Source organism: Notamacropus eugenii, chromosome 3, assembly GCF_028372415.1.
Source record: "Notamacropus eugenii isolate mMacEug1 chromosome 3, mMacEug1.pri_v2, whole genome shotgun sequence".
NCBI lineage: Eukaryota > Metazoa > Chordata > Mammalia > Diprotodontia > Macropodidae > Notamacropus > Notamacropus eugenii.
The window spans coordinates 253,393,972-253,416,199 of NC_092874.1; the positions used below are offsets into that span (position 1 = coordinate 253,393,972).

General features: G+C 36.2%; 1 pseudogene; it reads left to right on the top strand.

The window, feature by feature from the left end:
- The first annotated feature begins 13,641 nt into the window (after positions 1-13,641).
- On the top strand, positions 13,642-14,493 carry LOC140532027 (matrix metalloproteinase-26-like; annotated as a pseudogene).
- The last annotated feature ends 7,735 nt before the right edge of the window (positions 14,494-22,228 follow it).

The window sequence follows — 22,228 nt, forward strand, 5'->3', positions numbered from 1 at the left end:
GATAGCATATCAGGGAAGGTGGTAGACAGAAGTAAAACACTGGTAAAGATGGAAAGGGTTACAGGAGAGAGAGCACAAACAGGAGAAAAAATGAAATGGAAAGAGATACGAAGGTAGTAATCATAACTTTGAATGTGGATTGTATGAATATTCTCATAAAATAGAAGTAGAGAGCAGAGTAGATCAAAAAGAAGAATCTTACAATACCTTATTTACAGGAAAGACACTTAAAACAGAGAGTAAGTACCAACAACAGTACACCAGGTGTGCCTTATCACAATCATATGAATTAGACAGACACAGTCACAGAAGGGGGTTCATCAGTCACTTGAACATGCCCATGCTCTAGTATAGCCCTAGGGGAGGAGGAGATTTCTTTTTTTTTTTTTTTAAAGTGATTGTTTTTTTTTTTAATTTTTTAATGTTTAACAATCACTGCCATACAATTGAGATTTTATCCCCCCCACACCTACCCCCCATTACCCCCCTCCCTCCCCACGACTGCATACAATTCTGTATAGGTTCTACATAGACTTTCCTATTGAGTATATTTTCACTATAGTCATGCTATGTAGTCAGACTAAAATAAATGAAAGAAATCATATAACAAATCAAAACATGATACACAAACACATACACATACACAAACATGATCTGCTACATTTTTTGAGTGACTTCCATATTTCTTTCTCTGAGTGTGGAAGGCATTTTGCCTTGAGAACCACCTTTGGGATTTTTTTTTTTTTATAAGAAGTTCTTGCGTTATTACAAAATTCCAAGTCTACCAGAAAAAACTCTCGCACACTGTGGTTGTTGCTGTGCACAAAGTTCTCCTGGTTCTGCTCCTTTCACTCAGCATCAGGTCATATAAGTCCTTCCAGGCCTCTCTGAAGTCTTCTTGTTCATCATTTCTTATGGCACAATAGTACTCCATTACATTCATATACCATAATTTATTCAGCCATTCCCCAATTGATGGGCATTCCCTTGACTTCCAGTTTTTGGCAACTACATAAAGTGCTGCTATAAATATTTTTGTACATGTGGGACCCTTTCCCATTTTTATGATCTCTTGGGGATATAGTCCTAGTAGCGATATTGCTGGGTCAAAGGGTATGCACATTTTTGTAGCCCTTTGGGCATAGTTCCAAATTGCTCTCCAGAATGGTTGGATGCGCTCACAGCTCCACCAACAATGAATTAGTGTTCCAACTGTCCCACATCCTCTCCAGCATTTATCATTTTCTTGTTCTGTCATGTTTGCCAATCTTATAGGTGTGATGTGGTACCTCAGAGTTGTTTTGATTTGCATCTCTCTAATCAATAGTGATTTAGAGCATTTTTTCATATGATTATAGATATCTTTAATTTATTCCTCTGAAAATTGCCTGTTCATGTCCTTTGACCATTTATCAATTGGGGAATGACTTGTATGATTATACATTTGAGTCAGTTCTCTATATATTTTAGAAATGAGGCCTTTATCCCCGAGCTTAGCTGTAAAAATTCTTTCCCAATTTACTACATCCCTGGAGGAGGAGATTTCTTGCAGCCAGACCACCCTTCCCTCCTCCACATCTCACCCTGTGAGCCTCAATGTAACCCTGGGGAAACTCAGATAAACTCTGCCTGGCCTTGACCTTGACACACACCAGCCAGTTTTGCACCAGGTAAGATGTAGAATTATATAGTTTCTAGTTTAAAGAACCAGAAACCACAGCAGTGGCTTATACAAAGCCAGTACACAGATCCCTAGCTCCTAGCATAACAAATGTGGGACAGAGTCCTGTGTAACTCAGAACCAGAGATCCATTTTAAAAATCAAGGAAAAGACAATCACCATGAGCAAGAAGCAAATCAGAAAAGCAAAGACTATAGAAGGGAAGACCAAAATACGAATTTAGAAGAGTACAACATTGACATTAAACCCACATAAGAATCCTCAAAAGCAATCCAGATCTCAGACAAAGTGAAAGCAAAAGCAGATTTAATCAAAAGATATAAGGAAGTAAATTATATACTACTAAAAGCCACCACAGATAACAAAGCAATATCATTACTAAATATATATGCATCAAGTGGTATAGCCTGTAGATTCTTAGAGGAGAAGTTCAGGGAATTACAGGAAGAAATAGACAGCAAAACTGTATTAGTGAGAGACCTCAACCTCCCCCTCTCTGAACTTGGTGAATTTAACCTCAAAATAAACAAGAAAGAAGTTAAGGAGGTTCATAGAATTCTGGAAAAGGTAGCTATGACAGAACTGTGGGGAAAATTGAATGGGGGTAGCAAGGAATATACCTTTTTTCTCAGAGGTACATGGTACATACAGAAAAACTGGCCATGTACTTGGTCATAAAAAATTCACATTCTAGTGCAGAAAGGCAGAAATATGCAATGCAGCATTTTCAGATCATGATGCAATAAAATTAGATGTAATAAGAGGCCATGGAAAAATAGACCAAAACTAATTGGAAACTAAATAATCTAATAATAAAATTTGAGTGGGTCAAATAACAAATCATAGAAATATCACTAATTTCATTCAAGAGAATGACAATAATGGGACAACCTAACAAAACTTATGGGATGGAGCAAAAACAGTTCTTAGGGGAAATTTCATATCTCTGAATGGTTGCATGAATAAAATAAGAGAAAGAGGAGATCAATGAATTGAGCATGTAACTGAAAAAGCTAGAAAAAGAACAAATTAAAAATGCCCATATAAATATCAAATCAGAAATACTGAAAAACAAAAAAGAGATTAATAAAATGTAAATTAAGAAAAGTATCGAACTAATAAAACTAAGAGTTGGTTTTATGAAGAAAACACAATAAAATTGATAAACCTTTGCTCAATTCAATTAAAAAAGGAAAGTAAACCAAATTTCCAGTATCAAAAATAAAATGGGTGAATTCACCTTCAATGAAAAGGAAATTTAAAAAACTAGTTAGAAATGATTTTGCCCAACTCTATGTTCATAAATTTGACCTTAGTGAAATGGATCAGTATTCGCAAAAATATAAATTCCCCAGATTAACAGAAGAGTAAGTAAAATACTTAACTAACCCCATCTCAGAAAAAGAAGTTGAACAAACCATCAAAGAACTCCCTAGGAAAATATCTCCAGGGTCAGATGGATTTACAAGTGAATTCCATCAAACATTTAAACTATAATAAATTCCAATAGTATACAAACTATCTGGGAAAATTAGCTATGAGGGAGTACTACCTAATTCTTTTTTAAGATACAAATATAATTCTGATACCTAAAGTGGGAAGAGCCAAAACAGAGAAAGAAAATTATAGACCAATTTCCATAATGAATGTATATGCGAAAATTTTAAACAGGATATTAGCAAAAAGATTACAGCAACTTATCAAGAGAATAATACACTATAATCAGGTATAATGTATATCAGGAATGCAGGGCTGGTTTAATATTAGGAAAACTATCAGCATAATTGATCATATCAACAAAAAATGAACAGAAACTATATGATTGTCTCAAAAGATACAGGAAAAGGTTTTGAAAAAATACAACACCCATTACTATGGAAAACACTGGAGAGCACAGGAGCCTTCCTTAAAATAATAAGTTGTATCTACTTAAAACCATCAACAAGCTTTATAAGTAATGGAATTAAACTAGATGCATTTCCAATAAGATTGGGGGTGAAACAAGGATGACTATTATCACCACTGTCACTTAGTATGGTACTAGAAATGTTAGCTTTAGCAATAAGGGAAGAAAAAGAAATTGAAGTAATTGAATAGGCAAAGAAGGCACTAAGTTATCATTGTTTTCAGATGATTTATTTAGAGAATCCTAGAGAATCAAGTAAAACACTACTTCAAACAAAAAGCCACTTCAGTAACATTACAGGATAGAAAATAAGCCCACATAAATCATTTGTATTACTAATGTAGTGCAATAGCAAGAGACAGAAATAGAAATCCCATTTAAAGTTACAGTATGCACTATGTAAAATATTTGAGAGTACACCCAACAAAACAAACCCAGGGAATACATGAACACAATTACAAAACACTTTTCACACAAATAAAGTCAGTTCAGTAGACTGAACTAATATAATAAAAATTACAATTCTCCCTAAATTAATTTACTTATTAAGTGCCATACCAATCAAACTGCCAAAAATATTTTATAGAGCTAGAAAAGATAAAGTCAAAATTCATCTGGAAGAACAAAAGGTCCAAAATATCAAGGGAATTAATAAAAAGAAATGCTAGGGAAGTTGGCCTAGCCATACCAGTTCTCAAATTGTATTATAAAACAAGAATCATGAAAACCACTTGGTACCAGCTAAGAAATGGAAGAGTAGATCAGTGGAACAGGTTAACTATACAAGATACAGCAGTCAATGATTATAGCATGCTATTTTTGATAAGTCCAAGGAACCCAGCTTCTAGCATAAGAATTCACTGTTTGACAAAAACTGCTGTGAAAACTAGAAAATGCGGAAACTGGGTATACATCAACATCTGACCCTGTGTACCACAATAAAGTTCAAATGGGTACATGATCTAGGTGTAAAGGTTTATATGTTAAACAAATTACAGCAGCAAGCAATAGTTTGTCATATTTATGGAGAATGGAGGAATTAATGACCAAACAAAAAATAAGGTACATTGTCAAATGCTAAATGGATAAATTTGATTACATTTTATTGAAAATGCTTTGCACAAACAAAGCCATTGCAACCAAAATTGGGAGGGAAGCAGAAAACTAGGAAAGAATTTTTGCAACTAGTATCTGTGAAAAAGACCTCATTTCTAAAATATATGGAGAAATGAGTCAAATTTTCAAGAATACAAGTTATTCTCCATTTGATAAATGGTCCAAGGATATGAACAGCCAGTTTTCAGAGGAAGAAATTAAAGGTATCTATAGTCATGAAAAAAATGCTCTAAATGACTATTGATTAGAGAGATGTAAATCCAAAGAACTCTGAGGTACTACATCACATCTATCAGATTTTGGTTCACATGACAAAGCAGGAAAATAATAAATGCTGGAGAAGATATGGGAAAGTTGGAAAATTCATTCATTATTCATGGAATTGTGGGTTTATCCAACCATTCTCAAAATCAATTTGTGACTATGTTCAAAGGGCTATAAAAAGGCTGGCTCTTTGAGCCAGCAATATGACTTCTAGGACTGTATCCCAAAAAGCCTGTACAAATAGGAAAAAGGACCCACATCTACAAAAAATATTTATAGTAACTCTTTTTGTGGTGCTCAAGAACTGGAAATTGAAGGAATGCCCATCAACTGGGGAATGGCTGAACTTTTTGTGGTATATGAATATAACAGAATACTATTGTGCTACAAGAAATAACAAATAGGCAGACTTCAGAAAAACCTGGAAAGACTTATGTGAACTAATGCTGAATGAAGTTAGCAAAACCAGGAGAACATTATATACAGTAACAGCCACAGTGTATGAGGACTGCTTCTGATAGACTTAGCCCTTCACAACAATGCAAGGGCCTATAACATTTCTAAAGGACTCATGACACAAAATGCCATCCACATCCAGATAATAACCGTGGAACTGAGACGCAGAATGAAGCAGACTATTTTCGCTTTTGTTATATTTTGTTTTGTTTTTCTCCTGGTTTCTTCCATTTCTTTCAATTCTTCCATGCAATATGACTATTGTGAAAATATGTTTAAAATGAATACATGTTTAGGGCCCATATTATGTTGTATGCCATCTTGAGGAGGGAGGGGGAGAAAAATTTGAAACTTATGGAAGTGGTTGTTGAAAACTGAAAATAAATTAAATAATTAAAAATTTTGGGGGGAGAAAGCAGGGCTAGCAATCCTGATCTCAAAGTGAAATCAATAGTAGACATAAATAAAAAATAATAAGGAAGGAAACTAGATATTGCTAAAAAGTACCATTGAAAATGAGGCATTATCATGGACAATGAAACAATAAACATATATGCATCAAGTGGTATGACATCCAAATTCTTAAAGGACCCAGTTAAGTAACAGGAAGAAACAGACAACATAACTATGCTAATGGGGCACTTCAACTGTCCCCCTTCGGAACTTAATAAATCCAAATAAATAAGAATGAAACAAGGAGTTAAATAGAATATTAGAAAAGTTAGATGTGTCAGACCTATTGCATAATTTAGACATAAATTGGACACTATAAGCAAATGAAAAGAGCAAAGAATAGTCTACCTGTCAGATCTATGGGGAGGAGGAATTCATGACCAAACAAGAAATATAGAGCATTAAGAAATGTAACTGTATTAAATTAAAAAGCTTAAAAACATGTCACCAAGATTAGAACAAAATCAGAAAACTGGGGAAGAATCTTTACAGCAAATATCTCTGATAAAGATCTATTTACTCAAATACGTAGAGGACTGTGTCACATTTACAAGACTAAAAGCCATTCCCCAATTGAGAAATAATTAAAGAATTTGAAAAGGTAGTTTTCAGATGAAGAAATCAAAGCTATCTATAGGCATACGAAAAAGCACTCTAAATTACTTTTGGTTAGAGAAATGGATGTTGAAATAACTTTGAGGTACCATCTCACACCTATCAAATGGATAATATGATGAAAAAAATGAAAATGATAAATTTTGGAGAGGATGTGGGAAAACTGGGAAACTGATGGACTGTTTGTGGCATTGTGAATTTATCCAACCATTCTTTAGACCAATTTGGAACTATGTCCCAACAGATAACCAACCTGTGCCTTATATAGCAATGCCACAACTAGGTCTATATTCCAAAGGGATAATTAAAACAGGGACAAAAGAAGATTTTCAAAAATATTTACAGCACCCATTTTATGTTGGCAAAATATTGAAAACTGAGGGGATGCCTCTCCATTGAGGAATGGCTGATCAAGTTTTAACATGTGAATATAATTCAATACCTTTGTGAAACAAGATGAACCATCAGATTTCAGAAAAAACTTGGAAAGATGAGGGGTGGAGCCAAGATGGCAAAGTAGAAAGATGCACATCCTCTAGCTCTTCCCCCACAGCCCATAAAATACCTGTAAAAAATAATTCTAAGTAAATCCTAGAGCAGCAGAGTCACAGAAGGAGAGAGTGAAAGAGATTCCCAGCCAAAGGTAACCTGGAAGGCCGACAGGAAAGGTCTATTACACAGAGCCCAGAACAGAGTGCAGCCCAGCCTTGGTCATGCTGCACTGGGAGGAACAGAACTGGAACAGGCCTTGGGGGCAGAATCCCCAGCAGCAGAGGAGGTTCCCATATCCCTCAACACACAAGCATCAAATAAAGCCTCAAAGGTCAGTGAGAGGACTTTTCTAACTGGGTGAGAAGGGATGAGAGTCCATCCCTAGCCCTGGCCCCAGGCAGTGACTGCAGCAGCAATGGTGGCACAGCTGCAGTGTCAATTTCAGGAGCCTTCAGCCTAAAGCCTCTGGGGGAATTGAGCAGCTGATCTGAATCCCAGCCTGAGCATAGCCCTGGGGTGAGGAAGAACACTGGGCTGACATGGCACATCTGGAGATGGTTGTGGAGAGGGAATTTTACTACATGCAGATTCTGGGCAGAAAAGTTTTTGATAGCTCCTAGACCAGTGTGCAGGCCAGGAGAGGAGTGAACTTCTCTCCCTTGATTGTGCAAACATGGAGGAACTGAGAACTTTCGGTTCCCCAGACTATACCCTCCTCTTGACAAAGGACTCAAAAGTCAAGTAACTAGCTGGGAAAATAGCCATAAAGGGGAAAAATAAGACTGAAGAAGGTTACTTTCTTGGTGAACAAGTATTTTCTTCCATCCTTTCAGAGGAGGAAGAACAATGCATGTAGTCAGATGAAGTCAAGATTTCTGCATCAAGTACCTCCAAAATAAAAACGACATGGACTCAGGCCATGGAAGGACTTGAAAAGCAAGTCAACAACTTGCTAAAAGAGACCCGGAAAAATGCTGAAGAAAATTACACCTTTAAAAATAACCTAACTCAATTGCAATAACAGATCCAAAAAGTCAGTGAGGAGAAGAATGCTTTCAAAAGCAGAATTAGCCAAATGGCAAAGGAGATTCAAAAGCTCACTGAAGAAAATAATTCTTTCAAAATTAGAATGGAACAGATGGAGGCTAATGACTTTATGAGAAACCAAGAAATCACAAAACAAAACCAAAAGAATGAAAAAATGGAAGATAATGTGAAATATTTCATTGGAAAAACAACTGACCTGGAGAATAAATCCAGGAGAGACAATTTAAAAATTATGGGCCTACCTGAAAACCAGGATCAAAAAAAGAGCCTAGACATCATCTTTCACGAAATTATCAAGGAAAACTGCCCTGAAATCCTAGAACCAGAGGGCAAAATAAGTATTCAAGGAATCCACAGATCACCGCCTGAAAGAGATCCAAAAAGAGAAACTCCTAGGAACATTGTGGCCAAATTTCAGAGTTCCCTGGTCAAGGAGAAAATATTGCAAGCAGCTAGAAAGAAACAATTCAAGTATTGTGGAAATACAATCAGGATAACACAAGATCTAGCAGCTTCCACATTAAGGGATCGAAGGGCATGGAATAGGATATTCCAGAAGTCAAAGGAACTAGGACTAAAACCAAGAATCACCTACCTAACTGAATATAATACTTCAGGGGAAAAATTGGTCTTTCAATGAAATTGGGGACTTTCAAGCATTCTTGATGAAAAGACCAGAGCTGAAAAGAAAATTTGACTTTCAAACACAAGAATGAAGAGAAGCATGAAAAAGTAAATAGCAAAGAGAAGTCATAAGGGACTTTACTAAAGTTGAACTGTTTACATTCCTACATGGAAAGACAATATTTGTAACTCTTGAAACTATTCAGCATCTGGATATAGGGTGGGATAACACACACACAAATGCACACGCACACGCACACACACATAGAGAAAGAGTGCACAGAGTGAACTGAAGAGGAGGGGATCATATCTTAAAAAAAATGAAATCAAGCAGTGAGAGAGAAATATATTGGGAGGAGAAAGGGAGAAATGGAATGGGGCAAATTATCGCTCATAAAAGAGGCAAGCAAAAGACTTTTTAGTGAAGGGAAAAAGAGGGGAGGTGAGAGAAAAACATGAAGTTTACTCTCAGCACATTCCACTAAAGGAAGGAATAAAATGCACACTCATTTTGGTATGAAAACCTATCTTACAATACAGGAAAGTTGGGGAGAAGGGGATAAGCAGGGTGAGGGGTATGATGGAAGGGAGGGCACGGGGAAGAGGGAGCAATTTGAGGTCAACACTCATGGGGAGGGACAGGATCAAAAGAGAGAACAGAAGTAATGGGGGACAGGATAGGATGGAGGGAAATATAATTAGTTCTTACACAACACTACTATTATGGAAGTGATTTGCAAAACTACACAGATCTGGCCTATATTGAATTGCTTGCTTTCCAAAGGGAAGGAGTGGGGAGGGAGGGCAGATTGGCAGACAGGGGCAATTAGAACGCTCAGTGTTTTGGGGTGGGGGGAGGGGACAAAAGGGGAGAAAATGTGGAACCCAAAATTTTGTGAAAATGAATGTTAAAAGTTAAATAAATTAATAAAAAAAATAATAAATAAAAAAAAGATGCCTGTAATCTCCTTCTGACCAGTTGTTCAATTTCCTTACTCTCTAGATTGAAAGCTCCAGAAGTTGCTGCTGATTTAGTATTCCAAAGGCATGCTCCTGGTTTTTTGGGGCCAGTGCAGTGGGCTGTACTCCACTGTCAACCTGATGGGACACACCTTTCCAACCTTCTAAGTTATCTTTGCTGTCTATGTGCTAAGAGGTCTAGAAAAAAATGTTTCAGTGATTCAGTCACCCCAAGGTCTGCTTCTAGTTACAGGGGCCAGGGCTGGTGAGGTATGCAATAGACTGTACACCTCTCTCACCCTGTTACAACAGACATCTCCAGCCAACCTTGCAAGTTGTCTTCCTTTCACTTTGTCTTTCTGTGGGTTCTGCTGCTCTGGATTTTGTATAGAGTTATTTTTACAGGAATTTGGAACGGTTTGGGGGAGAGACCTCAGAGGAGTCCCTGACTGTTCTCTGCCATTTTGCCTCCACCTCCCAGGCCCTTATTTTTAAGATTTGATAGATGAACATTGTAGAGGGGCTATACAAAGTACAGAATCCAAATGGTTTGATAAATCTTGCTTTGTGGGCTAAAAATGATGCATCAACTAGATATGGTATGTCAGCAGAGTGGTTTTGGATTGGGTCAAGCATGTGGCAATCTCCACTCACTAAGTGGTCATAAGATTGTCATAAAATGGGTACCTGCTCATGTTGGACAGTAAAGAATGTTCTAGAGGTACAAACAATGAGTTGGGAATTCAGTTACCTCCACTATGCTGGGCTTTGTCACCTTAATGAAGTAAAACAAGGGTAGAGTAGGGGTAGTAAGCTTCCAATGATTAAGTAAGTGAACTTACAACCTTCAATTCACAGATCTGGGACCTAATATGATTAATACTGATTGGAATAGAGTAGGAATCCAAATGAATCATTTCTCACATACATACAACTTGAAGTATATACATGCACTCAATCTTGATTAAGAATGACTTGATTAAGTCTGAAAGCACTTACCTCTATGATCTTACTTAACTTTCACTCTTACACTACCACTAAATGGATGACCCAAGGAGCAATATCCACCTTTTGAACATATATACCCAAAACCCCAAAATACGTATAGAGTTTGTCCAGAGAACTGTAGGAAAGTGTATTTCCATTTGATTACAATGCTTTACTATTCTCTGACAACATATTTCCATGCAACAACTCATTCACTCAAATTAAACACTAACCCACCAACCTCAATGTACCTGCAAAATATTACTTACCTTCCAAAAGGAAGTAGAATGTTCAAAAGTTAACTAATCACTTTGTTTACTCTTTAAAAGATATTTTGCATCACAAAGCTAGCCCAGTGTAAGACAGATTTGTAAAACCTGCTCCGTAATATGTAACAAAAAGATGGAAAAGATAATTATCTCTTTAACATGCCTACTTTGCCAGTTAACAGATTTAGAGGGTTATCATAATACTACTTTATAAATGAGAGCAGCAGTAGGAACGGAAATGAATGTGGATTCCAAGTGTTGGAATCTATAAACCATTTCCACCAAAGACACACATCTGTTACTGACTTAAAGTTTGCCATGCTTAGCACTTGGCCTGAAAATCCAATTTCTGTAGTGAATTGATTGCAGAATATGACTAGGTGTCAAATATAAACTTAATGGGACCTTAGAAATTATTTATTCCAACATTCTTTTATTCTACACAGTCCCAAAGTGACTCTGTACCTGGAACCAAACACATGGTCATAGAGCAGGAATCTTCTACTTCAATTTATTTTTCTTTCCATTGCTATGCCATATCCTCAAATTCTGACATTAATTAATTAATGAGTAAACAAGTGAACAAATAAAGCCAGCTTTCACTGTGGCAGAGATCATCTTTCCATTGATTTATGTTGTTTTTAAAGTGAATCCATAAAAACTTCATTATCTTTGAAATCTATGTGCATAAAATATTTTTATTGAAACAATATGGTATTGTGCCAAACAACATTTAATCATTACTGCTATCTGTCTAGGTTTTCAGTTATTTGGAAATGGAAGGAGAAATCAGTTGGTGGTGTGCCTGCTTATAAAATATCAACAAAAATTAATTACAATCCGGATGTAAAAGTTCATGGCATGATCGTGTTAAGGGACCCTAAATTTATGTCAGACATGAATTGATATAAGAATATTTTAATTCCATCCTGGAAATCAGAGCCAAAAGCTATTCATATGAAATAGAATATCTGTCTACCCTCCCAAGAGCTGGTGCAGGTAATTAAGAACAAGGTAGTATATCTTTCTTTACCTCAGCAGGAGACGATATTTACTTTGTAAGATAATGGTAAAATGGAGAGTAGTTTAGATATTCTGGTAAAATGAGCTCCTAGCAAAAGGAGTACAATAGGATAGTAATTAGTAGTGTTAGCAAGATGTGTCACATGTATAAATGTGCTGATGCATAGTATGCAAGCAAATTCATTGACATACATGCTGCAACTGGCTTCTAAAAGGAAACAAAAAAAAGGTGGAGAGACTGCATTATCATGAGTGCTTGCCAAAATGCCTATGAGTTTTGTGATACTTGAATACACCAGAAACCCTAATGTAGATAATATTGATTTGTAGTAAATGAATCAGTTAAGAGATGAACCCAGACCCAGACTCAGATACAAAATATCAATTTGTCCTTTAGTTTCCAACTTCTTTTCCTCCCATGTCAGACATGGCCTAATTTATAACAAACATACTCTAATTACTTGGACTGTTTTATTTAGTAGATTTATAGGTACACAAATCCTAAAAATAAATGTAATCTCATCAATTTGGGAATTCCCACTAATGGTTCGTACTTTAATCATGCCATGTCTAGCCATGTTTTGTGACATTTGCTCATGTTCAACCAAAATTGGCTATTTAAGGGGTTCATCTAATATGTTGTAATCATTTTTTGCATTCTCCAATTTTCTGAGCATGCTAATGGAGTGCTATTGACCTGTCATTACTTTTACATTCCATGTGATCAACTAATTTCTTCTTCTGATCACACAATTCCTTGATCACAATATTTACTAATATTACAAAATTTGATTTATAATCAAAATCATAAATATGATTACATGACATGACAATATATGATATGATAATCATAAGTATGATGGTCACATATCCACAAAATTCAACAAGGTAAATCAAAATCATGAATTTTTGCTCTCATGGGAAGCTTGGGGGTCAGCCAAAGGACTTGTGATTTCTTTTATTTTAATTAATTTATTTTTAGTTTTCAGCATTCACTTCCACAAGCTTTCGAATTTTAAATTTTCTCCCTCTGTCTTTGCTTCTCCCTCCCCAAGATGGTAGACAAACTGATATAGTCTGTACATATATATTCACATTAAACATATTTTCACAGTAGTCATATTGATGAAAAGAACTATAACCAATAGGAAGAAGAAACACAACAAAACAAAAGAGAGATAGAGCAAATAGAATGCTTCAATCTGCATTCAGGTTCTGTAGTTCTGAATGTGGATGGCATTTTCCATCATGAACCTTTTGGAGCTGTCCTAGAGCCTTGCATTGTTGAGAAGAGCTAACTCTATCAAAGTTAGACACACTTCTATCATCATACAATGTAACTGTTACTATGTACACTGTTGTCCTCGTTCTGCTCACCTCACTTAATATCAGTTCATATAATTCTTTACAGATATTTCTGAAGTCTGCCTGCTCATCATTGCTTATAGTGCAAGAGTATTCCATTACATTCATATACCACAACATGTTCAGCCATTCCCCAATTGATGGGCATTCCCTCAATTTCCAGTTCTTGCCTACCACAAAGAGAGTTACTATAAATATTTTTGCACATGTAATATTTTAACTATATTTGCTTTTGGCAGTTATTTCTCTCCATTTGTTAAGTCTGATTTTTGATGATTAAATGATTTCTGTTTTCTCTCTGTTCTTTCTCTGAGATTAATCTCTGTTGTGGCAAATAATTTACACTGGTAAACTTTGGAATGAAACTACTTCACTCAAAGTCTATGCAGAAGCAACTATATTCACGAAAATGTATCACTGAGATAGCCTGCAGTAGAACTGGAACTTTAATCAGGCTGTCTCCTCTTCTCATCCTTGTCCTTTTCCTACTTTGCTGTTTGTTCTTTCCAGTAATCCCCAAAACTGTCCTTGATGATTTGGATTTCTTTACGGACTACTTCTGTCAATGTTTCTTCACGAAAGAAGAATCTCAGCACCAAACTCTGGAGGCTCAATTGCACTTCTTACAACATTTCTTCAGGGTGGAAGAAAATGGATGATTGGAGGACCCCAAAAAGGCCATCATAAGGAAGCCTCAATGTGGGGTCCAAGATTTTGCTAAGGACTCATTTTTTTTTTCCTGGAAAGTCCAAAATTAGAAATAACTTCATAACCCACAGTATCATCAACTGTACAGGGAACATCAACTTTAAGACAGTTGGAAAGATTTTGTAGAAGGCAGCAGAAGTCTGGAGCAGTTGATGTCTTTGAAGTTCCAAAGAGTACATAAACAGGATTTAGACAATGAGTTCGCTTTCCTGGCTAGAGATTGTGGAGATGCCTACCCCTTTCATGGAGGAGGAAACATCTTAGCTGATGCTTTTGTCCCGGATTCTGACTACCAAGGAGTTGTCCACTTTGACAATGATGAAGAATGATCATATTCTGAAGAGGAAATCATCCTCTTCTTGGTGGCTGTTCATGAGTTAGACCATGTCCTGGGCTTAGGACACTCTCAGGATTCAGAATCCATCATGGTCCCCAATTATCAATATCAGGACCCAAGACTCTTCAGGTTCAAGGGATCCATATCCTTTATTAAGAGAAAAAGAAAAGGCCATATGCTCAAGTTCTAGCCTTAGTGCACATGGATGCTTTTCCATAGAAAGTGTATATTTCCCTGACCCAGCAAGCAAGCCAATAACTCATGAGGAAGTATTTCCCATGTTAATTTTGAGACCTGTTGGAGCTAAGAGAACAAAGATGTGGGGGGAGAAGAATGGTCTAATTTAGAATTTGAACTCTGAACAAGAGAACAAAGGAATATTTTAAATATGAAAATGAAAATCCATTGTCTAATGCCTTCTTTAAAGAATAAGAGTAAATTTTATGTATTTCTAAAAAAAATACAGCATTGGTACTAAAGAGACAAGGTCATTAAAATCACTTTTAATTGTCTGTCATATTCTGATTTATAAAGAATTTTGCATTCATTAGTCCAGAAATAACCCCCTGAATATGAAAGAGCAGAATGTTAATCCTAACAGAGATACTTATTAACTGTGTCATCATTGGCAAGGCACTGAACTTCTAAGTTTATCAGGTAACTACCTAGAATTTAACTACTATGTCTAAAAAAAGTTAATATTTGCCATAGCTGGAGGAAATTCACATAACAATCTAAATGTATGACATTGCAGTTTCTTTCTATATTCATATAGTTCCTGCAATCTATATTAATCAATAGAAATTGGAGAAACAGTCAATATGGTGTTTGCTGCCAACAACTCCAGGGGAAATGCCAAGAGCAGAACAGAGGTCTGTACACAATGTTTGTAGATCTGGCCAAGACCTTTGACACTGTTAGTCGTGAGGTCTTGTGGAAAATAATATCAAAATTTGGTTGCTCAGAGAGGTACATCAATATTGTACATCAATACCATGATAGAATATTTGCCCAGGTTCTGGATAGTGGACAATGCTCTCATGCCTTCCCAGCCTCTAATAGAGTGAAACAGGTCTGCATACTTGCTTCCATGCTTTTTAGCATGATGTTTTCAGTCATGTTGTCAAATGCTTTCAGTAAGGATGAACAGGGCATCAAGGTCAACTACCATATTGATGATAAGTTCAACTTGAAAAGGCTACAAGTCAAGGCCCAAGTGGAGGGAGTGTTGGTGCATGATTTTCTGTATGCAGATGATTGTGCACTCAAGGCAACCTATGGAGCTGAGAAGCAACAATCAATTATCTGCTATGTGGGCTAATTTTGACTTAATAATTAACACCAAGAAAACACAGGTGTTCCATCAGCCACCATCACACCATCCGTATGTGGAACCATCAGCTACAACAAATTTTGAATGCTGTGGATAAGTTCACTTACCTAGGTAGTGTACTTTCCAGGGATGCACACATTGACAATGAGATTGATACATGCATTGCCAGAGATAGCTCAGTGTTTGGGAGGCTCTGGAGAAAAGTTTTGAAGAAAAGAGGTGTTAGACTGACTACCATACTGAAGGTCTACAGAGCCATTGTGCTGACCTGATTGTTGTATGCCTGTGAAACATGGACAGACTACCAGTGCCATGTCAGGAAACTGAATCACTTCCATTTGAACTGTCTTGGGAAGATTCTGAGGATCATCTGACAGAATAAGGTAACAGACACTGAGGTCCTTGGTTGAGCTGAACTGCCAAGCATTCAAATTATGCTTAACGGAGTGCAACTCCAATGGGCTGGTCATGTTGTTCAAAGGCAAAATGTATGCTTTCCAAAAAGACTATTTTATGGAGAACTCACATGGGGCAGGTGATCACATGGTGGTCAGAAGAAGCAATACAAGGACAGTCTTAAAGTCTCTCTCAAGAACTTTGGATTTGCCTGTGCAACATGGGAGACACTGGCACCAGACCTCTCAGCATGGCATGCACAATTAAGAAAAGGTGTTGTGCTCTTTGAGCAAAGCAGATTTGAGACAGCACAAAATAAATATAAGAACCACAAATTTGGAGTATCTGGCCTAAATATTCATATGGACTATCTGTTCCCAAATAGTGGTAGAGCATTCCAAGCTCATATTGGTCTGATCAGCCACAATCAGACACACTGAATCTTCACTTTATCATGGTGATGCCATTTTGATCCTCTTCAAAAATGAAGGACAGCAACCAACCAACCATTAATCAATAAGTACTTATTCAATAGTTAGATATTAAATTCAATATATCCAGTATTAATTGACTAAATAAAGATGCAAAAGAAGGAGAGGAAGCAGTATCTCCCACTACAGATCTTAAAATCCTGTTAGGAAGACAAAGTAACAGTCAGGCTCAAAGATGTAGACAACAGCAACAAGAAAACAATAAAAGGAGACCTTAGAACTGTAATGCTGAGAAAGACTTCCAGTGCAGAAAGAATTTGAAACAAGCTTAGAAGGAAGTGAAGATTTGGGGAAAAGTCAGAAGAGTTTATAACAGAAGAACTGCATAAGCAAGGGCACAAAAAATGGAATGAGAATGATACAGGTCAGTAAGGAAGTTTTCATGAGTACATTCTCCTCTGGTTTTCATGATACAGTGGATGGAATGATGGGCCTGAGGTCAGGAAGACTTACCTTCCTGAGTTCAAATCTGACCTCTGACACTTACTATCTGTGTGACCATAGGAAAGTCCCTTAACTCCATTAACCTCAGTTTCTTCATCTGTAAAATGAGCTAGAGAAGGAAACAAGAAACCACTCTAGTATCTTTGCCAAGAAAACCCCAAATGGCTTCATGAAGATCCAGACATGACTGAAATGATTGAACAACAACATTCCCATAGCTTTGCTCTCACCTGGCTGATCACTCTTTCTTAATTTCCTTTCAGCTTAATCCATTTCATATATTCATATGTGTTACTCAATGACCAGTTCTAAAACCTCTTTTCTATACTCTCTCCCTCTCTCTTAGTGATCTCATTTGCTCTAATGAAGTTATTGTCATTTCCGTGCAGATGGATCACAGATCTACATATCAAATTGTAATCTTTTCACTAACCTTGAGTCTCTCATCAGCAAACATCTATTGGATATTTTCATATTTAATGTGCTGAAGAAATCTCAAATCTCAGCATGTTTGAAATAGGATTCATCATTGTTCCTTAAAAACATACCTCCTCAAACTCCCAACTTCTGTTGAAGTTTCAACCATTTTCCCAGGCTTTCTAATGCATAACCTTGAAGTCATCCTCAACTCCTAAGTCTTCTCATAACTTTAGTTCAGACTTTCATCACCTTTCACCTAGATGATTTTAATAATCTCCTAAGGGATCTTTTGGCTGTAAATCTTTCCATATTCTAGGTTTTCCTCCACACAGAAGATAAAACAATTTTCTTCAAGCAAAGTTTTCAACACACCATTCCTCTTATCAACAATGTTCCGTGGGTCTCTATTGCCTTTAGGATAAAAAAAAAATACCTCTTATTTTATAACATAACTTCCAAACTATCTCTCCATTCTCATTGTACTTGACTCTTCTATTTTTAGTCTTGTGATCCAGTCAAACCAGCTTTCTGCGTTTCTCATACACAGAGCTCCATCTCCCACATCCATGTCTTTGTGTTTGCCGTGCCTCATGTCTGGAATGTTTATCTTCATCATTTCCTCCATTTATATAGTAGAATCCCCACTTCCTTCAAGACACAATTCAAGCACCACTTTCTGCAAAAATCCTTTTTTTGATTTAACCAAGTAACTTATATTTAACCATTTTGCATTTATTACATTTATTATTTTTATATCTATTCTAAATATTTTTGTACACTGTAGCTTAAATCTTCACTAAAACTTTGAGAAAGGCTGTAAGGGGGAGGGACACTGTGTGCACTAAGACTTTTGGAACACCTTGTATATGTGTTTGTTGTCTCCATGCAATGTTTTGGAGAGTGTGTGTGTGTGTGTATTTGTATTCTAGAATGTAAAACAGTTCAAAGAACAGAGTAGAGATGTAATAATTGCTTGCTTATTGATGAGACACTAAATCACTTGCCATCCAGAAGATAAAAAGAGTTGTACTCTTCCAGTGATGGTTTCATTAATAGATAATTAAAGCAAATTTCAATAAAATGCTGTAACTGCTTTGAAAAAAAAGTGCATATCTTTCTCTCTGTGTGATCCTCAACCTTCCCAAGTGTAAACAAAAAAGATAAGGATGGTTTTACAACTTTCTTGAGATTTAGTGACCCCATTAAAATGACTGGAAGAACCCTATCTCTTCTGGCAGATCATTAACCTGGAGAAGGGTGTTAAAACTATCTACAGAAGTTGTATCTAGAAGGGACATGAAATATTTAAATCCTTTCCTGTAGTTCATTTCAAAGTTGCCTAAAATAAGAATTTAGGAAGGAGACAAGCATCCATTAAACATTTACTATGTGCTAGGAATTGGGCTAAGCAATTTGTAGACATTATCTCATTTGATCCTTAAAACAAAACTTAAAGGTAGGTGCTATTATATTCCCATTTGACAATTGATAAAATTGAGGCAAACAGAGGTCAAATAATATACCTAAGGTCATACAACTGAAAAATGTCTGAGACCAGATGTGAACTGAGGTCTTCCTAACTCCAGACTCCAGACTCAGACCTCTATGCACCACTCTACTGGGCTGTTTTATTGAATAAAACAGGGACAAAATAAACTTCACCCTCTTCACATCCCTAAACCATGGAAAGCCCCCACTGTTCCACTCCAGGCTTTCTGTTATCTGTATCTCTATTCCAAATATCTTACCTGAACTCTAGTCTCATATACACAGCTGCTTTGTATGCAACTCCACATTTTACTGATGATATGCTTGCAACTAAAGTGTTCATCCAAGTGGAATTTATTATCTTCTGTCCAGGAAATAAAACCCTCTTCTAACATCTCCATTTCTGTTGATGGGCAGGACCTTCTAGATAATCATTCATAACTGAAATTTTGGGACTACCATTTATTCTTTCACCTCCCTCATTGCCAATCTACTCCCATTCAATCAGCTACAGAGTTAAGTTTTAGTATTTTCTGTTAAATTTTCTCATGTATTTCTCTACATCTGATAGCAAATTTCCTTCCTAATAGTTCCATATCCATCATAAAGGCCCAGCTCCATTCTGATTCTATAGTGCTCCCCTGCTTTCTAGGCTTTCAAATATAGAGAAGGATTTCAATGGCTAAAGTGAACCACCAAAAAAAGGTAGTTTTTCTTTTTTAAAATTTTTTATTTGCTTTCAGTTTTCTACAATCACTTCCTTATACCTTAAATTTCTTCCTCTCCCTCTCGTTCTTTTCCCCTTCCCTCCCCACGCTCTCCACAAGACAGCATGCAATCTTATATAGGTTCTACACATACATTCCTATTAAATGCATTTCCACCTTAGTCATATTGCATTGAAAATTTAAAATTAAAGGAAGAAACTCTAAAACAAAACAAAGCATAAAACAAGAGAAAATGGTCTGTTTCATTCTGCGATCCAATTCCATAGTTTGTTTTTGTTTTTGTTTTTTTTTCTGCATGTAGAAGGTATTTTGCCTCAAGAGCCCACTGGCAATTTTTTAGGTCGTGCATTATTGTGAAGGACTAATCTACCAGAAAAATTCCTCACACACACTGTGGTTGTTGCTGTGTACAAAGTTCTCCTTGTTCTGCTCTGTTTTTTTTCTTTTAAATTGAATTATTTTATTTGTTTTCAGTGTTCTACAGTCATTTCCATATATCTTCAACTATTTTTTCTGTCCCTCCCCCTCCTTCCCACCTCCCTCCCCACTCTCTCCCAGAGACAGCATACAGTTTTATATAGGTTCAATACATGCATTCATATTAAATACATTTTCATCTTAGTCATGCTGTATAGATGAATTAAAATGAATGAGAGAAATCATAAAACAAAACAAAACAAAGCATAATACAAAAGAAAATGGTCTTCTTCATTCTGTGCTCAAATCCCATAATTCATTCCCTGGATATGGAAGCCATTTTACTTCAAGTGTCCATTGGGAATTCTTTAAGTCCTGGCACTGCAGTGAAGTACTAAGTGTACCAGAAAAATTCCTCACACAATGTGGTTGTTGCTGTTTAAAAAGATCTCTTGGTTCTACTCCTTTCACTGAGCATCAGTTCATATAAGTCTTTCCAAGCCCCTCTGAAATCTTCCTGTTCATCATTTCTTATAGCACAACAGTATTCCATTACATTCATATATCACAATTTATTCAGCCATTCGGCAATTGATGGGTATCTCCTTTATTTCTAGTTTTTGGCCACCAAAAAGAGAGCTGCTATAAATATTTTTGTACATGTGGGAACCTTTCCCAATTTTATGATTTCTTGTGGATACAGTCCTAGAAGTGGTATTACTGGGTCAAAGGATATGTACATTTTTGTAGCCCTTTGGGCATATTTCCAAATTGCTCTCCAGAATGGTTGGATCAGCTCACAGCTCCACCAGCAATGAATTCTTCTTCCAGCTCTCCCACATCTTCTCCAATATTTATCATCTTCATGTTCTGTCATGTTAACCAATCTGATAGGTGTGATGTGGCATCTCAGAGTTGGTTTGATTTGCATCTGTCTTATCAAGAGTGATTTAGAGCACTTTTTCATATGACTATAGATAGCTTTAATTTCTTCCTCTGAAAGCTGCCTGTTCATATTATTTGACCATTAATCAATTGGGGAATGACTTGTATTCTTGTACATTTGACTCAGTTCTCTATTTTATAAATGAGGCCTTTATCACAGACACTAGTTGCAAAACTTCTTTCCCACTTTTCTGCTTCTCTCCTAGTCTTGGTTGGATTGCAATTGTTTGTGCAAAAACTTTTCAATTTAATGTAATCAAAATTATCCATTTTGCACTCCCTAATGTTTTATATCTCGTTTAGTCAAAAATTTCTCCATTCTTCATAAATCTGATAAATACACTATTCCTTGCTCCACTAATTTGTTTTTGATATCAATCTTTATACCCAGATCATGTACCCATTTAGACTTTATTCTTGTGTACAGTGTCAGGCACTGGTCTATGCCTAGCTTCCATCACACTGTTATCCAGTTATCCCATTAATTTTTGTTGAACAGTGAGTTCTTATCGCAGAGAATGGGGTCCTTGGGTTTATCAAACAGTTGGTTGTAATATTCATTGACTACTGTGTTTTGAATACCTAACCTATTCCTCTGATCTATCCCTCTTTTTCTTAGCCAGTAGCAAGTGGTTTTGATGATTGCTGCTTTTTGTACAATTTGAGATCTTATAGGACTAGGCCACCTTCCCTAGCATTACTTTTCATTAATTCCATTGATATTCTAGACCTTTTGTTCTTCCAGATTAATTTTGATACTATTTTTCTAGCTCTACAAAATAATATATGGTAATTTAATTGGTATGGCACATAATAAACCAATTAATTTAGGTAAAATTGTAATTTTTATTATATTAGCTCAGTCTACCCACGAGCAATTGATGATTTTCCACTTACTCAGATCTGACTTTACTTGTGTGAAAAGTTTATTTGTAATTGTGTTCACAAAGTACCTGTGTTTGTTTTGCAAGGTAAACTGCCAAAAATTTTACAGTGTCTACCCTAGCTTTAAATGGAATTTCTCTTACTATCTCTTGGTGTTGGACTTTGTTAGTATGTATTTATAAACATGCAGATGATTTTCTGAGTTTATTTTGTAACCTGCAACTTTGCCAAAGTTGTTTATTATTTCAAGTTGATTTTGCTTAATTCTCTGGGATTCTCTAAGTATATCATCATATCATCTGCAAAGAGTGATAACTTAGTTTCTTCCTTGCCTATTCTAATTGCTTCAATTTCTTTTTTCTTCTTTTACTGATAAAG